The 18,869-nt window shown below is 39.0% G+C and overlaps 1 pseudogene; it reads left to right on the top strand.

Annotated features, from left to right (window-relative positions):
- The first annotated feature begins 3,663 nt into the window (after positions 1-3,663).
- LOC101007802 lies at positions 3,664-5,094 on the top strand (annotated as a pseudogene).
- The last annotated feature ends 13,775 nt before the right edge of the window (positions 5,095-18,869 follow it).

Genomic DNA, 18,869 nt, shown 5'->3' with positions numbered 1-18,869 from the left:
CGTGTGTCTCCAGAACATGGGAAATAGTAAGTAGTTGTTTAATACATAATTACTGAGTGTTGTTTAATGAATAAAATGAGTTGAAAAAAGATTAATTTGAAGATTTTCCAATTAGAAAAGGGAAGAGAATGGATAAAGCCAGTGAGATTAGAGGGTCCTATGTAAGTGAGCAGAAGAAAAAAAAAAAAACCAAACAGTTAACATGGATTTATTGATCATCTACTGTATACCTGTTAAAAGTAGTGAAAATATAATTTAAAAATAAGGCCAGATATGGTGTCTCATGCCTGTAATCCTAGCACTTTGGGAGGCTGGGGCAGGAGGATCACTTGAGTCCAGGAGTTTGAGACCATCCTAGGCAACATAGAATTTTTTTATTTTTTTTTGAGACGGAGTCTCACTCTATCGCCCAAGTTAGAGTGCAGTGGTGTGATCTCAGCTCATTGCAACCTTCCATCTCCTGGGTTCAAATGATTCTCCTGCCTCAGCCTCCTGAGTAGCTAGGATTACAGGCACGCACCACCATGCCTGGCTACTTTTTTTTGTATTTTTAGTACAGACGGGGTTTCACCATGTTGGTCAGGCTGGTCTCGAACTCCTGACCTTGTGATCTGCCTGCCTTGGCCTCCCAAAGTGCTGGGATTATAGGCATGAGCCACCGCACCAGGTCAGAATACTCCATCTTAAAAAAAAATTAGCCAGGTTTGGTGGCATGCACCTGTAGTCCCAGCTACTTGGGAGACTGAGGTGTAAGGATCCTTGACACTGAGGGGTCAAGACTGCAGTAGGCCATTATAGCACTACTGCACTCTAGCTAGGGTGACAGAGAGATTCTGATTCAAAATAATAATAATTAATATACCATTCGTAAGTGGTAACAAAAACTGTAGAGTATTTAGGAAGTATTTGAGGATACTTAAGACCTGTATGGAAAAAAATTAAAACCTCAAATAAAAAATAGGGAATATAATCAAAATGAGAAAGACATACTGTATTCTTGGGAGGAATAAGTCGATATCACAAAAAATTAATTTTCTCCAAATTAATATATATATTCAATTTAATCACATTCAACATTGAATAGTTTTTTTTTTTTCTGGGAAGCTGATACACTTACTGCTAAATGTTTGTGGATGAATAAAGATCTACAAGATAGAATAAAGGGAAGGGGAGGTACCTGCCCTACCAGATGCTAAGGCATATTACAAAGCCATGGAAATAGTGATATTGGCACCAGGTCAGATGAATCAGTGGAACACAAGATCAATGGAACAGAATAAAGAGTTCAGAGATAGTTCCATGTGGAAACTTAATATATGTAATGATGTTACCCCAGATCATTGGGGAAGGATAATCATTCTTTCTCCCCCAGTGATCTGGGGTAAAGTCTTTGTATTTAGTAGTAGATTCTATTGGAAAAACTGGCTCCTAAGTGAGGAAAATTAAACTGGATTTCTATTTGACACCATATTCAAAAGTGAACTTCAAATAGAGTGAAACCGTAAGAGTAAAAGGTAATACTATAAAATTAATAGAAGAAAAGGTAGCGTATATTTGGGATCTAGAGGGCTTCCAGCTTTTGGTAAAGAAAGAGTAGCTTGTATGGGGCTGATTCTCCTGTCAATAACATTATAGACTCTTAACAGAATATAATAAATGACTATTTGAAGACACTGGAGAATGACTAAAGCAGGCAGAAACTGTATGTATATAATTGTAGAAAGAAGAAAAAGCGTACTGAGTGCGATTTACTTTTATCTGGCTTTTACCCTGAGGTCGCTCACCATTTGAGTGGTCTATGGGGTGGAGCTCATGCAGAAAGTGGCAGCCTTATTGGGCTTGTGGAGTCAGAAGAGTGCAGGGTTGCGAGAGCAGCTGGAACTTGAGGGGGGAAATCACAGAATAAGCCACAGAAAAGAGAATCCGAAAATACATACAAAAATTTCCTTCTAATTTATAGCCAACCCTTGAACTGGTCACATGCAGGGTAAGATTCCAAAAATCTCCTGGGAAAACAACAGCTGGAAGGCTGAAAGAGCTGAGCAGAAATTTTAGCAGCTGCTCTGCCCTGGGAATATAGAGTTTGCAGTTAAAATTCTGCCAAATTGGAGAGACTTGGCAAACACTCCTGGCTTTTGATTGACACCCCAGAAGGGGTGTCAGACCTTAGGAGTTGAGACCATGTCCCAGGACTAAGGGTTGCAGCAATCTGAGTCTCTGCTAGAATGAAACTCAACACTTTTCAATCTGAGGGCCTCGGCAAATTCAATGCACAAGGAAAAAAACAGCAAGATGCTCATAGTTACTCAACATGTTTTAATCCATGAGACTTAGTGAACTAAAAGCATAAAGAAAAATCAACAAGTCTGGGCATGGTGGCTCACGCCTGTAATCCTAGCACTTTGGGAGGCTGAGGCAGGTGGATGGCTTGAGCCCAGGAGTTTGAGACCAGCCTGGGCAACTTGGTGAAACCCCATCTCTACAAAAATAATAATAATAATAATAATAATAATAAAATAGCAAGATGCATCATAATTATCAAAGATAAGGAGAAAATCTTAAAATCAGCCATGGGGAAAAAAGCCACATTATATATAGGGGATGATAATGATAATGATAAGAATATTGGTTGAGTTGACTTTTCATGAGGAACAATTGAGGCCAGAAGACAATGGAACAATATGCTCCATTTGCTGGAAAAAAAAAAAAAAAAGTCAAGCTAGAAGTCTATGTTGACGATAAACATCTTTTTTATTTTTTGAGACTGAGTCTTCCTCTGTTGCCCAGGCTGGAGTGCAGTGGCATGATCTCAGCTGACTGCAACCTACGTCTCCCAGGTTCAAGCAATTCTCCTGCCTTAGCCTCCCTAGTAGCTGAGATCACAGTCGCACGCCACCACACCTGGTTAATTTTTTTTTGTATTTAGTAGAGATGGGGTTTTGCCATGTTGTTCAGGCTGGTCTCGAACCCCTGACCTCAGACGATCCACCCTCCTTGGCCTCCCAAAGTGTTAGGATTACAGGTGTGAGCCACTATGCCCAGCCCGACCATAAACATCTTTATAAAATTAAGGTGAAATATAAGCATCTTCAAATAAGCAAGTACTGTTAGAATTTATCTCCAGCAGACCTACACCATAAGAAATTCTAAGGAAGTTTTTCAGGCTTAAGGGAAAATTCAGGCCAGATGAAAAACCACACATATAGGATGAAATGAAGACTGTTAGGAATGGTAAACATGTAAGTTAACATTAAAATTATTATTTTTCTTTTCTTAAATTATTTAAAATTCATTTAATAATTTTAAAGCAAAAATAATGACAGCTTATTGTGGGATTTATAATATATGTAGAAGGAAGCTATATAATAGTAAAGAAGAGAAGAGGGAGTATGAATGTAACTAAGATAAGATTCTTACCTTATATGTGAAGTGGAATAATACCAATTTTAAGAGTGTGGGCCGGGCACGGTGGCTCATGACTGTAATCCCAGAACTTTGGGAGGCCGAGGCAGGAGGATGACCTGAGGTCAGGAGTTCAAGACCAGCCTGGCCAACATCGTGAAACCCCATCTCTACAAAAATACAAAAATTAGCCAGGCCTGATGGCAGATGCCTGTAATCCCAGCTACTCAAGAGGCTGAGGCAGGAGAATCGCTTGAACCCAGGAGATGGAGGTTGCAATGAGCCGAGATCACACCACTGCACTCCAACCTGGTGACAGAGCGAGACTCCATCTAAAGAAAAAAAAGAGTGTTATAAGTTATGGATGTAATTCCTAGAGCCATCATTTTAAAAATATACAGTGGTGGCAGTTCCGGTTAGGAGGTTGAGTTTGTTTATGTTGCTTACAGATTTAGCTGCTGCTTTCCCCAGCTCCAGCTCCAAGATGAGAAAATCCTTCACCAACTTCATGTGCAAGAAGGACTTTCATCCTGCCTCCAAATCCAACATCAAAAAACTATGGATGGCAAAACAGAAAATATATGATAAGAAGAAACAAGAAGAATTAATGCAGCAATTTCTTATAGAACAAGAATCATATGGTAATAGATTGCTTATGGGAGATGAGCATGTAAAGAATGGCCTTAATTTCATGTATGAAGCCCCATCAGGAGCTAAAAAAGAAAACAAAGAGAAAGAAGAAACAGAAGGAGAGACTGAATACAAATTTGAATGACAGAAAGGAGCCACACGAGAAAAATATGCCAAGGATGACATGAACATCAGAGATCAGCCCTTGGGTATTCAGGTTCGAAATGTGTAGTGCATTAAATGTCACCGATGGGGTCATGTCAACACAGATCAAGAATGTCCTTTGTTTGGTCTTTCTGAAATCAATGCAAGTTCCGTTCTTGCTGATGGTTCAGGGCCATCGATGCATCCCTTGGAGCTAATAGCGAAGATGAGAAACAGTGGGTTTGCACTGAAAGGAAATATACTGGGGAGAAACTTGACGGCAAATGATCGATCCATCACAAGAGTATGTTGCAAGTGAGGGTGAAGAAGATCCAGAAGTTGAATGCTTAAAGTCACTAACAACTAAACAAAAACAGAAACTTCTTAGGAAATTAGATCGACTGGAGAAGAAAAAAAAAGAAAAAAGAAAGTTTCAGAAGAGCAGAAGTAAACACAAAAAACATAAATCCTTTTCCTCTTTCTCGTCTTCCTCCTCCTTCTCCTCTTCCTCTACTAAGACTTCAGAAAGCAGTAGTGAGAGTGAGAGTGACAATAAAGAAAAAAAAATAGGAAGAAAAGAAAAGCAAGCATTCAGGGCATATCACACAGTGATTCTGAAGAGAAGGACCTGTGTAAGAAGAGAAAACTTCATGAAGAACTTTCTGGCAGTCACCATAACCAGGAAAAAGCCAAGGAAAAGCTCAGGTTCTTAAAACACCAGAGTTCTAGGGAGAATAGCAAATGGAGCCATTCCGATTCTGACAAAAAGTCCGCAAACCATAATTATAGCCCAGAGAAGAGAGGCTCTGAAAGAAATGAGGGGAGGTCAAGACCAGCCTGGCCAATGTGGATGGCAGAACAGCCTGTAATCCCAGCACTTTGGGAGGCCGAGGCGGGCGGATCACGAGGTCAGGAGATCGAGACCATCCTGGCTAACACAGTGAAACCCCGTCTCTAGTAAAAATACAAAACATTAGCTGGGTGTGGTGGCGGGTGCCTGTAGTCCCAGCTACTCGGGAGACCGAGGTAGGAGAATGGCGGGAACACAGGAGGCAGAGCTTGCAGTGAGCCAAGATCACGCCACTGCACTCCAGCCTGGGGGACAGAGTGAGACTTCGTCTCAATAAAAAACAAAAAACAAAAAACAAACAAAAAAAGACTAATTTTAATTACTCACTCTGTAAACTGTCGATTCAAGTACAAAACTACATGAGTACTGTAAGAATGAATTTTGCAAATATTTATAAGTAAGCTACTTTGGGGCTGTAAAAATATCTTCTGTTGGTAACTGTTTCTTGTACCCTATACCAGATAAAAACCACGTATAACTCTGTGACATTTTCTTTGTTCTGAAACATCATTAAAAGAATGACAATAAAAATATATATACATACATGTATATACCTAGTGTCATATAGCTAAAAAGTCATTAGAGTAAACTAGATGGGGTTCTAAAAAAGTACTTAATTAGACCAAGAAAGCGGGAAAAAGAGAACAAAGAACAGAGGGACAAAATGGAAACTGACAACATAGTAGACTTAAGACTTAACCCCAAACTTTTGCTTTGAGAGGGAGTCTCACTTTATTGCCCAGGCTGGAATGCAGTGGTATGGTATCAGCTCGCTGCAACTTCTGTCTCCTGGGATCAAGCGGTTTTTCTGTCTCAGCCTCCCGAGTAGCTGAGATTCAGGTGCATGCCACCATACCTGGGTAATTTTTGTATTTTTAGTAGAGACAGGGTTACGCCATGTTGGCCAGGCTGGTCTTGAACTCCTGACCTCAAGTGATCCACCCACTTCGGCCTTCCAAACTGCTGGGAACGAGCATGAGCCACCATGCCTGGCCAACCCCAAACTTATTAACAGTTACATTAAATGTACAGTAAGAGGCGGAGATTTTCAAAGTGAATAAAAAGAGGCAAGGCTCAAACTATACGCCGTTTATAAGATAATCACTTTATAAATATGGAGACAGGTTGAACATAAAAGGATGAAACACAATATGTCACACAAACTATGTCATAAGGAAACTAGTATGACTATATTAATATCAGATAAATTAGATTTCAACACAAAAAGTATTACCAAAAACAGTCATTTTATAGATAGAAAGTTAAAATCATGATGATATAATAATTCTCAAGGTGTACACAACTAGTAGTAAAGCTTTAAAATGCATAAAACAAAAAGGGACAGAATCAAAGTGAGAAATAAGAGAAATCCACAAATATGTAGGTGATGTTAATATTCCCTTTTTCGTAATTGATAGAATAGGCAGACAAATCAATCAGTAAGGAAATAGAATATTTGAATACATGATCAAACAAATTGATATTTATAGAATACTATACCCAATAACTGCTGAATGTACATTTTTTTTGAAGAGCACATTAAATGTTTACTAAGATAGACTATTTGCTGAGCCGTGAAGCAAATCTCAATACGTGTCAAAGTACTGACTGAAACCTCACAAAATATGTCCTCTGATCACAACAAAATTAAATTTCTTGAGAGCAATTAAATATATGGAAAATTTCCAAAAATCAAAAATTAAGCAACATACTTCTAAATAACTTATGCTCAAGAAAGAAATCATAAGGGAAATTAGAAAACAGTGTGAACTAAACGATAAGGAAAAACAACATATTGAAATTTGTGGGATGCAGTTAAAGTTCTTAGAGGGATATTTATAGCTTAATCGTTATTTACTTCTAGCTTTAATTGCTTGCGTTAGAAAAGAAGAAAGATTTAAAATCAATTATCTAAGCTTCCAACTTAAGAAACTAGAAAAAGAAGAGCAAATTAGATATAAAGTTTGTAGATGATAGAAAACAAAGAGCAGAAATCGATGAAATAGAAAATGTATAAACATGCTTGTATCAAAATATCTCATATACACCATAAATATATACACCATGTATCCACAAAAATTAAAAAAGAAAATGCACAGACACTAGGAGAAAATCAAGAGAACCAAAAGTTATTTTTAAAAGATTAATAAAATTGAGTACTTAGGCTAAACTGATAGAGAAAAAAACACACAAATTACCAACATCAGGGATGACAGACGAGGTATCCCTAGAGATCCTATAGATACTAAAATAATTAAAAATGGACAGACCACTTTATACCACAAATTCAACTACTCAAATAAAATAGACAAACTCATGTTACCAAATCTGTATAAGAGGAAATAGAAAATTTTAATAACCCTATGTCTACTAGAGAGATTAAAATTTTAATTATAAACTTTTCCATAAGGAAAATTCTAGGCACAGATGGCATTACTGGTGAATTATATCAAATATTGAAATAAGAAATAAGGCCAGGTGCAGTGGCTTATGCCTATAATCTCAGCACTTCAGGAGGCTGAGGTGAGAGGACCACTTAAGGCCAGGAGTTCGAGACAAGTCTGGGCAACATGGTGAAACTCCCTCTCTATTAAAAATACATAAAAATTAGCCAGGCATAGTGGCATGTGTCTAGTCCCAGCTACTCAGCTGACTGAAGCGGGTGGATCACTTGAGCCTGGGAAGTCGAGGCTACAGTGAGCTGAGATTGCACCACTGTACTCCAGCCTAGGTGACAGAGTGGGACTGTGTCTCAAAATAAATAAATAAGAAATAATATTGTTCATATATACATCCTTTCAGGGAGTGAAGGACAGTAGAACACTTTCAAAGTTGCTTTATGATCCAGCATAATCCCGATACCAAAAATGACAAGAATATAACAAGGGAAGGAAAAAGACAATAGACTAAGATTTCTTGTGAGACACAAAAATCCTTACCCAAAAATTGACAAGCCAAAATCAGCATTGTGTTAAAAAGATAATATATCATATTTTTGCAATTGCAAATTTTGCTGCTATAAATGTGTGTGTGCAAGTGTCTTTTTCACATAATGACTTATTTTCCTCTGGGTATCTACCAGGAGTGGGATTGCTGGATCAAATGGTAGCTCTAAATTTGTTCTTTAATGAAACTCCATACTGTTTTCCATAGTGGTTGTACTAGTTTACATTCCAACCAGCAGTGTAAAAGTGTTCCGTTTTTACCACATCTACACCAGCATCTATTATTCTTTCTTTTAAAATTATGGCCATTCTTGCAGGAGTAAGGTGGTAGCGCATTGTAGTTTTGATTTGCGTTTCCCTGATAACTAGCGATGTTGAGCATTTTTTCGCGTGTTTCTTGGCCATTTGTATATCTTCTTTTGATAATTGTCTATTCATGTCCTTAACCCATGTTTTGATGGGATTGTTTGCTTTTTTCTTGCTGATTTGTTTGAGTTCCTTGTAGATTCTGGATATTAGTCCTTTGTTGGGTGCACAGTTGGCAGAGATTTTCTCCCACTCTGTGGGTTGTCTGCTTACCCTGATGATTATTTCTTCTGTTGTGCAGAAGCTTTTTAGTTTAATTAGGTCCCATCTATTTATCTTTGTTTTTGTTGCATTTGCTTTTGGGTTACTGGTCATGAAGTCTTTGCCTAAGCCAATGTCTAGAAGGTTTTTCCAAGGTTATCTTCTAACATTTTTATGGTTTCAGGTATTAAAGTCTGTGACCCATCTTGAGTTGATTTTTGTATAAGATGAGAGATGAGGATCCAGTTTCATTCTTCTACATGTGGCTTGCCAATTATCCCAACACCATTTCTTGTTTAGGGTGTCTTTTCCCCACTTTGTGTTTTTGTTGTTACCCATTATATTAGTCCATTTTTACGCTGGTGATAAAGACATACCTGAGACTGGGTAATTTATTTATTTATTTTTTAAAAAAGAGGTTTAATGGAATCACAGTTCCAAGTGGTTGGGGAGACCTCACAATCATGGCAGAAGGTGAAAGGCACGTCTCACATGGCAGCAGGCGAGACAGAGTGAGAGGCAAGAGAAAAGGAAAACCCCTTATAAAACCATCAGATCTTGTGAGACTTATTCACTACCACAAGAACAGTATAGGGGAAACTGCCCTCATGATTCAATTATCTCCCACCAGGGCCCTCCCATAACATGTGGGAATTCTGGGAGCTACAATTCAAGATGAGATTTGGGTGGGGACACAGACAAACCATATCACCCATCAACCAACAAGTGGATAAAGAAAATGTATATATATATACACCATGGAATAATACTCAGCTATAAAAAGGAATGAAATAATGGCATTTGCAGCAACCTGGATGGAACTGGAGACCATTATTCTAAGTGAAGTAACTCAGGAATGGAAAACCAAATATTGTTCAGTTAAGCTATGAGGACACAAAGGCATAAGAAGGATACAATGGACTTTGGGGACTCAAGGGGAAAGGTAGGACAGCGGTGAAGGATAAAAGACTGCACATTGGATACAGTGTACACTGCTTGGGTGATGGGTACACCAAAATCTCAGAAATCACCACTAAAGAGCTTATCCATGTAACCAAACACCATCTGCTCCCCCAAAACCTATTGAAATAAAAAATAAAATGAAATAAAATAAAATTTCTCAGCCCCCCACCCCACCAAAAAAGGATCATACATCAAAACTGAATGGGATGCATCTCAGGGCTAAAAGTTTGGTTCAACATTTAAAAGGTAATAAATATAATTCATCACATTAATAGAATAAAGGAGGAAAAATCATAGGATTATCTCAATAGATAAAGAAAATGTGTTTAGCAAAATTCAACATCTAATCATGATTTTTTAAAACAATAACAATTTTCAATGGAAGGGAACATCTCAGTCTGATACAGGCATCTGTAAGAAGCCTACAGCTAACATAATAATAAATATCAAAAAGCTGAATGCTGGCCGGCATAATGACTCATGCCTGTAATGCCAGCTCTTTGGGAGGCCAAGACAAGAGGATCACTTAGACCAAGGATTCAATACCAGCCTGAGCAACATGGCAAAACCCTGTCTCTACAAAAGAAAAATTTAAAAATCAGCTGGGTGTGGTGGTGCATGCCTGTAGTCCCAGCTACCTGGATGGCTGAGGTGGGAGGATCACTTGAGCCCATCAGTTTGAGGCTGCTGCAGTGAGCTCTCATTGTGTTACTACACCTCAGCCTGGATGACAGAGTAAGGCTCTATCTCAAAACAAAAACAAAAGCCAAAACCCTAAATACTTTCTCCTCAAAATTAAGAACAAAGTCAAGATGTTCCCTTTCGCTTGTATTCAACATACTAGTGGTAATTCTAGCCATTGAAACAAGACGAGAAAAATGAATAAAAGGCATAAAGGGCCAGGCTCAGTTGCTCACACCTATTATCTCAGTGCTGTGGGAGACTGAGGTGGGAGGATTGCTTGAGCCCAGGAGTTGCAGACGAGACTGGGAAACATGGTGAGACTCTGTCTCTACAAAAAGTTAGCCAAGAATAGTTGTACATGCCTGTAATTCCAGCTACTTGGGAGGATAAGGTGGGGAATGGCTTGAGTCCAGGAGTTCAAGGCTGCAGTGAGCCGTGTTTGCACCACTGCACCACTGCACTCCAGCCTGGTGACAGAGAGAGACTCTGTCAAAAAAAAAAAAAAAAAAAAGCTTAGAAAAGAAGTAAAATTATCTTTATTCATTAATTATATGCTTATGTGTGAAAAATCTTACAAAATCTACAAAAGAAATTGCCAAACTAGAGCCGGGCGCGGTGGCTCAAGCCTGTAATCCCAGCACTTTGGGAGGCTGAGACGGGCGGATCACAAGGTCAGGAGATCGAGACTATCCTGGCTAACACGGTGAAACCCCGTCTCTACTAAAAAATACAAAAAACTAGCTGGGCGAGGTGGCGGGCACCTGTGGTCCCAGCTACTCCGGAGGCTGAGGCAGGAGAATGGCGTAAACCCGGGAGGCGGAGCTTGCAGTGAGCTGAGATCTGGCCACTGCACTCCAGCCTGGGCGACAGAGCCAGAATCAGTCTCAAAAAAAAAAAAAAAAAAAAAGAAATTGCCAAACTCAGAACATAGGGTCAACATTTTGAAAAAATCAATTTTATCTATACGGTAGCACAAGTAATTTAAAAATTAAATATAAAACAATATCATTAACAATAGCTCTGAGATCCATAAAGTTCTTAGGAATACATTTATCAAAAGATGTGTAGGACCTCAGATAAAACCACAAAGATGGGGAGAAACCAGAGCAGAAAAGCTGAAAATTCTAAAAATCAGAGCGCCTCTTCTCCTCCAAAGGAACGCAGCTCCTTGACAGCAACAGAACAAAGCTGGATGGAGAATGACTTTGACGGGTTGAGAGAAGAAAGCTTCAGACAATCGGTAATAACAAACTTCTCTGAGCTAAAGGAGAATGTTCGAACCCATTGCAAAGAAGCTAAAAACCTTGAAAAAAGATTAGACGAATTGCTGACTAGAATGAACAGTGTAGAGAAGACGTTAAATGACCTGATGGAGCTGAAAACCATGGCACGGGAACTACGTGACACATGCACAAGCTTCAGTAGCCAATTTGATCAAGTGGAAGAAAGGGTATCAGAGATTGAAGATCAAATGAATGAAATGAAGCAAGAAGAGAAGTTTAGAGAAAAAAGAGTAAAAAGAAACAAACAAAGCCTCCAAGAAATATGGGACTATGAGAAAAGACCAAATCTACATCTGATTGGTGTACCTGAAAATCATGGGGAGAGTGGAGCCAAGCTGGAAAACCCTCTGCAGGATATTATCCAGGAGAACTTCCCCAACTTAGCAAGGCAAGCCAACATTCAAATTCAGGAAATACAGAGAATGACACAAACATACTCCTTGAGAAGAGCAACTCCAAGACACGTAATTGTCAGATTCACCAGAGTTGAAATGAAACAAAAAATGTTAAGGGCAGCCAGAGAGAAAGGTCGGGTTACCCACAAAGGGAAGCCCATCAAACTAACAGCAGATCTCTCAGAAGAAACTCTACAAGCCAGAAGAGAGTGAAGTCCAATATTCAACATTCTTAAAGAAAGAAATTTTCAACCGAGAATTTCATATCCAGCCAAACTAAGCTTCATAAATGAAGGAGAAATAAAATCCTTTACAGACAAACAAATGCTGAGATATTTTGTCACCACCAGGCCTGCCTTACAAGAGCTCCCAAAGGAAGCACTAAACATGGAAAGAAACAACCGGTACCAGCCACTGCAAAAACATGCCAAATTGTAAAGACCACCGATGCTAGGAAGAAACTGCATCAACTATCGAGCAAAATAACCAGCTAGCATCATAATGACAGCATCAAATTCACACATAACAATATTAACCTTAAATGTAAATGGGCTAAATGTTCCAATTAAAAGACACAGACTGGCAAATTGGATAAAGAGTCAAGACCCATCAGTGTGCTGTATTCAGGAGACCCATCTCATGTGCAGAGACACACATAGGCTCAAAATAAAGGGATGGAGGAAGATCTACCAAGCAATGGAAAACAAAAAAAAAAGCAGGGGTTGCAATGCTAGTCTCTGATAAAACAGACTTTAAACCATAAAAGATCAAAAGAGACAAAGAAGGCCATTATATAATGGTAAAGGGATCAATTCAACAAGAAGAGCTAACTATCCTAAATATATATACACCCAATACAGGAGCACCCAGATTCATAAAGCGAGCCCTTAGAGACCTACAAAGAGACTTAGACTCCCACACAATAATAATGGGAGAATTTAACACCCCACTGTCAACATTAGACAGATCAACGAGACAGAAAGTTGACAAGGATATCCAGGAATTGAACTCAGCTCTGCACCAAGCGGACCTAATAGATATCTACAGAACTCTCCACCCCAAATCAACAGAATATGTATGAATTTCAACAAAAGGTACCAAAGGGGGAAAGAAAAGACTTTTCAACAAAGTGTCTGCAACAACTAGATATCGGTATGGAAAAAAATTCCATCTCAACCCCTACTTTACAATGTACTGAAAAATTAATTTCAGATGGATCAAATATCTAAATGCACAAGCAAAAACTGTAAAGTCTCCAGAAATAAACACTAGAGAATATTTTCACAACCTTGGGGGTGAATATATTTCTTGGAGAGGTCTTAATAGGCAAAATCTATGAAAATTTAATACTGATAAATTTTCAAGAGAGTGAGGAGACAAATCACAAACTTGGAGAAAATATTTGCAAAAGACATATCTGATAAAGAACTATTATACAAAATATAGAAAAAACTCTTAAAACTCAGCAATGAGTAAATGATCAACCCAATTAAAAAATGGGCAAAAAACCTGAACAGACACCTCACCAAAGAAGATGGCCGTTAAGCATATGAAAAGATGCTCAATATCATATGTCATTAGAAAATTGCAAATTAAGACAACAATGAGACAGCACCACACACTTTTACAAATGTCTCAAATCCAAAATATAATACCAACAACACTTAATGCTGGCAAGGCTATAGAACAGCAAGAACTCTCATTCATTGCTAGTGGAAATGATAAATGGTATAGGCACTTTGGAAGACAGTTTGGCAGTTTTTTTACAAAATTAAACATACTGTTATCATACTATCCAGCAATTGTGCTCCTTGGTATTTACCCAAATGAGTTGAAAACTTTTGTCCACATAAAAACCTGCACACGGATATTTATAACAATAGCTCTGGCTGGGCATGGTGGCTCACACCTATAATACCAGCACTTTGAGAGGCTGAGGTGGGCAGATCACTTGAGGTCAGGAGTTCGAGACCAGCCTGACCAACATGGTGAAACACTGTCTCTACTAAAAATACAAAAATTAGCTAGCTGTGGTGGTGCGTGCCTGTAATCCCAGCTACTTGGGAGGCTGAGGCACGAGAATCACTTGAACCTGGGAGGCGGAGGTTGCAGTGAGCCAAGATCACGCTGCTGCACTCCAGCCTGGGTGACAGAGCAAGACTCCATCGAAACAATACAAAATAAAACAAAATAAAACAAAACACAATAGCTCTAAGATCCATAAAGTGCAGCTTTATTCACCATTGCCAAAACTTGGAAGCAATCAAGATGTCCATCAATAGGTAAATGGGTAAATAAACTGTGATACATTCCAACAATGGAATATCATTCAGTGCTGAAAAGAAATGAGCTATCAAACCCTAAAAAAGGCATAAGGAAGCCTTAAGTGCATGTTTCTATGTGAAATAAGTTAACCTGAAAAGCTACATAACTATATGATTCCAACTATATGACATTCTGGAAAAGACAAAACTATGAAGACAGTAAAAAGATCAGTGGTTGCTACAGGTTGCGGGGAAGGAAGGATAAATAGGCAGAGCCCAGATTAATTTTTGGGCAGTGAAACTACTCTGCATGATACTATAATGGTGAATACATGTTATTTTTCATTTGTCAAAACCCATAGAGTATACAACACCTAATGCAACTATAAGCGAGCCCTAATGCAAACTATGGACTTTGGGCGACAATGGTATGTCAGTGTAAGTTCCTCGATTGTCCTGGAAGTTCCACTGTGGTGTAGGATGCTGGTAGTGGGAGAGGCTGTGTTTTTATGTGGGCAGGAGGTACATGAGAACCCTCTGCACCTTCTATTTGATTTTGCTGTGAACCTAAAATTCCTCTAAATGAAGCCTATTTTAAAAATTCATAAATTTGACTTTATCAAAAATATAAATGTCTGCTCATCGAGAGATCATTTAAGTTTGGGCATGGTGGCTTACGTCTGTAATCCAGCACTTTGGGAGGCCGAGGCAGGCAGATCGCTTGAGGTCAGGACTTCGAGACCCACCTGGCCAACATGGTGAAACCTGGTCTCTACTAAAAATACAAAAATTAGCTGGGTGTGGTGGTGCACGCCTGTAATCCCAACTACTAGGGAGGCTGAGGTGGGAGGATTATTTGAACTCAGGAGGTGGAGGTTGCAGTGAGTCAAGATCACGCCACTGCACTCCAGCCTGGATGACAGAGTGAGATCTTGTCTCAAAAAAAAAAAAAAAAAAAAAAAAGAGATCATTTAAAAATGAAAAGATGAGCCACAAAATAGGAGAAAGTATTGTGTAATACACATATTTGACAAAGGGCTTGCATCCAGAATGTATAAAAACTCCTACAACTCAACAATAAAAGACTATCAAATTTAAAACAAAACGTGTAAAAATTTGAAGAGATACTCTGCAAAGGAGATCTAGAAATGGCCAATAAGTGCTTGAAAAGATGTTTAACATCAGTAGACTTAAGGGAAAATCAATATTAAAGCCACTATGAGGTACTCATTACATACCAGAATGGCTAAAATTTAAAACATGGAAAATATTAAGTGTTGGTGAAGAAGCGGAGCACTTGAAAGTCTCTTGTATTTCTGCTTTGAGTGTGAAAAGGTAAGAATACTTTGGAAAACACTTTGACAGTTTCTTTTGAAGGTAAAATGCTTACAAGCTGGGAGCAGTGGCTCATGCCTATATTACCAGCACTTTGTGAGGCCAAGGTGGGAAGATCACTTGAGGCCAGGAGTTCAAGATCAGCCTAGACAACATAGCAAGACCCTGTCCCTACAAAACAAACACAGACAAACAAACAAAATTAGCTGGGCATGGCAGTATGCACCTCTAGTCCCAGCTACTTGGGAAGCTGAGACAGGAGGATTGTTTGAGCCCAGAAGGTTGAGGCTGCATTGAGCCATGATTGTGCCACTGTACTCCAGCCTGGGCAACAGAGGGAGACCCCATTCTCAAAAACAAAACAAAACAAAACAGACGGGCATGGTGGCTCACACCTGTAATCCCAGCACTTTGGGAGGCCGAGGCAGGTGGATCATGAGGTCAGGAGTTGGAGACCAGCCTGGCCAATATGGTGAAACCCCATCTCTACTAAAAAAAAAAAATACAAACAAAACAAAATAAAACAAAAAACAAATAAAATATACCTACCTATCCTATGATCCAAAAATTTCATTCTTAGGAGTGAAAATGAATACACACACACACATACACACACTGCATACTCACACACATCACACACACACATGGCTTGTATATAAATGTTTATAGTAGCTTTATTCGTAAAAGTCAAAAGCTAGAAACAGTCCTAATGTCTATGGTTAGATAAGTGGATACAAAATTTCTTATTATATACTATTCAACAATTAAAATAATGAATTACTGATATACGCAATAACACAAATGAATCTGAAAAACACATTGAATGAAAGAAACCAGTCACGAAAGTATATGTAAGATTCTATTTATATGAAATTCTAGAATGTGAAAAAACAACTTGTGGTGATGAAAATTAGAGCAGTATTTGCCTTTCGTGGGGGATTAACTGGGAAGCGGCAAGTGGGAACTTTCTGGGGTGGTGAAAATGTTGTATATCTTTACTGTGGTAGTGGTTACATGAGTGTAGATGCTTGTCCAAACTCATCCAACTATATACTTAACACTCTACCTATCCTTTTGTATTTAAATTATAACTCAATAAAAACAATGTAAAGTTAAAAACACTCAATGTAAGAAAAAACAATATGAATATACCAAAATTGATAATTTCATCAACAAAGAATAATGCAGATATAGCAAACAGATGACAGATGAAAGGAAGATAATTTGCTTTATCAGAAGCTAACAAGAATAGAAAGGAACTCTTGAGAATTAACAAGAAAATGAACCTGAATTAAAAAATTGGCCAACGGGATGAGTTAGTAGTTTACAGTTCTTAGTCAAATTAGGTATATTATCTGACCACTCATTCTTAGTCACAGATTCTGTTTTGCTTGTATTTTTAATTTTAAATTTGTATTTTTAAAAAATAATCTCAGCTTTTACTTTAGATTCGGGGGTACATGTGCAGATTTGTATATTGTGTGATGCTGAGGTTTGGGATATGACTGATCTCATCACCCAGGTAGTGAGCATAGTACCCAATAGGTTTTCTTTGTGCTTCTCCCTCTCACCCCACTCTGTGTCTATTGCTGCCATCTTTATGTCCATGAGTACCCAAAGTTTAGCTCCCATTTATAAGTGAGAACATGCAGTGTTTGGTTTTCTGTTCCTGCATTAATTTGTGTAGGATTGTGGCTTCCAGCTACATCCATGTCGCTGCAAAGGACGTGATTCCATTCTTTTTTATGGCTGTGTAGCATTCCGTCCTGTATATGTACTACATCTTCTTTAGCCAATCCGTTGGTTAATTCCATGTCTTTGCTATTGTGGATAGTGCTGTGATGAACATACGAGTGCATGTATCTTATTGGTAGAATGATTCATTTTCTTTTGGATATATACCCAGTAATGGGATTGCTGGGTCAAACGGTAGTTCCAAGTTCTTTGAGAAATCTCCAAACGGTTTTCCACAGGGCATAAGCGTTTGCTTTTCTCCGCAGCCTCACCAGCATCTGTTGTTTTTCTCCAGTCATATATTCTAATGAAGTTTTCACACAGGTTCATAAAGGACATGTACGGTTATTTCCAAGGCAGTTTTGTTTGTGGGGCCGAGTTGGGGCAATCTGGAGTCCATCAGTTAAGGAGCAGATGGTCAAGCGTGCTGGAGGCACAACATGTTGTACCAACCACAGTTAGAAAAGAGAGATTCGTACACAGTGCAACACACATGGGTGTTTAGAACATCATTCTGAGTGAAAAAACAAACAAATAAAAGCAAAACAATACAATCTGTAATACACTTTCAGGTCAATAAAAGATCATATGAAAGACAAAACAACATTCCATTTTGTCAAGGATATATACCCCCAAAATCTCTAAAATGGACTAAAATGGTTGTCTTGGATGGACAGAGAATGGCAAGGGAAATGAGGGTAAAGGAGAAGGAATCAACATAGTAAGAGCCAGACTTTGTGCAGACCAGTGGTGACCATGTGTCATAAACTCAGGAATTAGATCAACTGCACCTGAGCACATGCCCACTCTCTCCCTCCCACTCTCTCTCTCTCTCTGTCATACACACACACACACACAGACACACACACACACACAGACACAGAGTTTATTGAGGACATACTATATTCCAGGTATTGTGTGTCACACAAATTAGCTCATCTAGTTTTTTTTTTTTTTTTTTTTGGGAAGGGGTCCCGCTTTTTTTTTTTTTTTTTTTTTTTTTTTTTTTTTTTTGCTCATTGCAAGCTCTGCCTCCTGGGTTTATGCCATTCTCCTGCCTCAGCCTCCCGAGTAGCTGGGACTACAGGTGCCCGCCACCTCGCCTGGCTAGTTTTTTTTTTTTTTGTATTTTTTTTAGTAGAGACGGGGTTTCACCGGGTTAGCCAGGTTGGTCTCGATTTCCTGACCTCGTGATCCGCCTGTCTCCGCCTCCCAAAGTGCTGGGATTACAGGCTTGAGCCACTGCGTCCGGCCGCTCATCTAGTTTTCTGATAAAGAGGAACTGTTATCATCACACCTCCCCCCATTTTAGAGATGGGGAATCTGAGGCATGGAGAGGACAGGTAAAGTTCTGAAGGTCACGCAGCTAGTCACTTGCAGAACCAAGATTCAAACCAGGCAAGTCTGAATCCTGCACTGTTCCTGCTCACTATGTCTCCAGAGGAACTCCATGTGGCCCAAGGCCCAGGGCTGTTGACCAAGTCACATGAAGGCACCTATAAAAAAGGTAACCCGGAGTAAGCAGGTCTGTGCCTTCAGCCCAAATAAACATCCCACCAGCATTTCCTCAAATTCCAGCATCGCAGAGAGGGAACCAGGTGGGAGCCCATGTGGTTTTGATAGAACATCCATTCAAGCGGAGCTTAAATATTATAGCGGCACTGTTTGCACAG

The sequence above is a fragment of the Papio anubis genome, chromosome 5 (genome assembly GCF_008728515.1).
Source record: "Papio anubis isolate 15944 chromosome 5, Panubis1.0, whole genome shotgun sequence".
Classification (NCBI taxonomy): Eukaryota; Metazoa; Chordata; class Mammalia; order Primates; family Cercopithecidae; genus Papio; species Papio anubis.
This window is presented reverse-complemented; position numbering and strand designations above follow the sequence as displayed.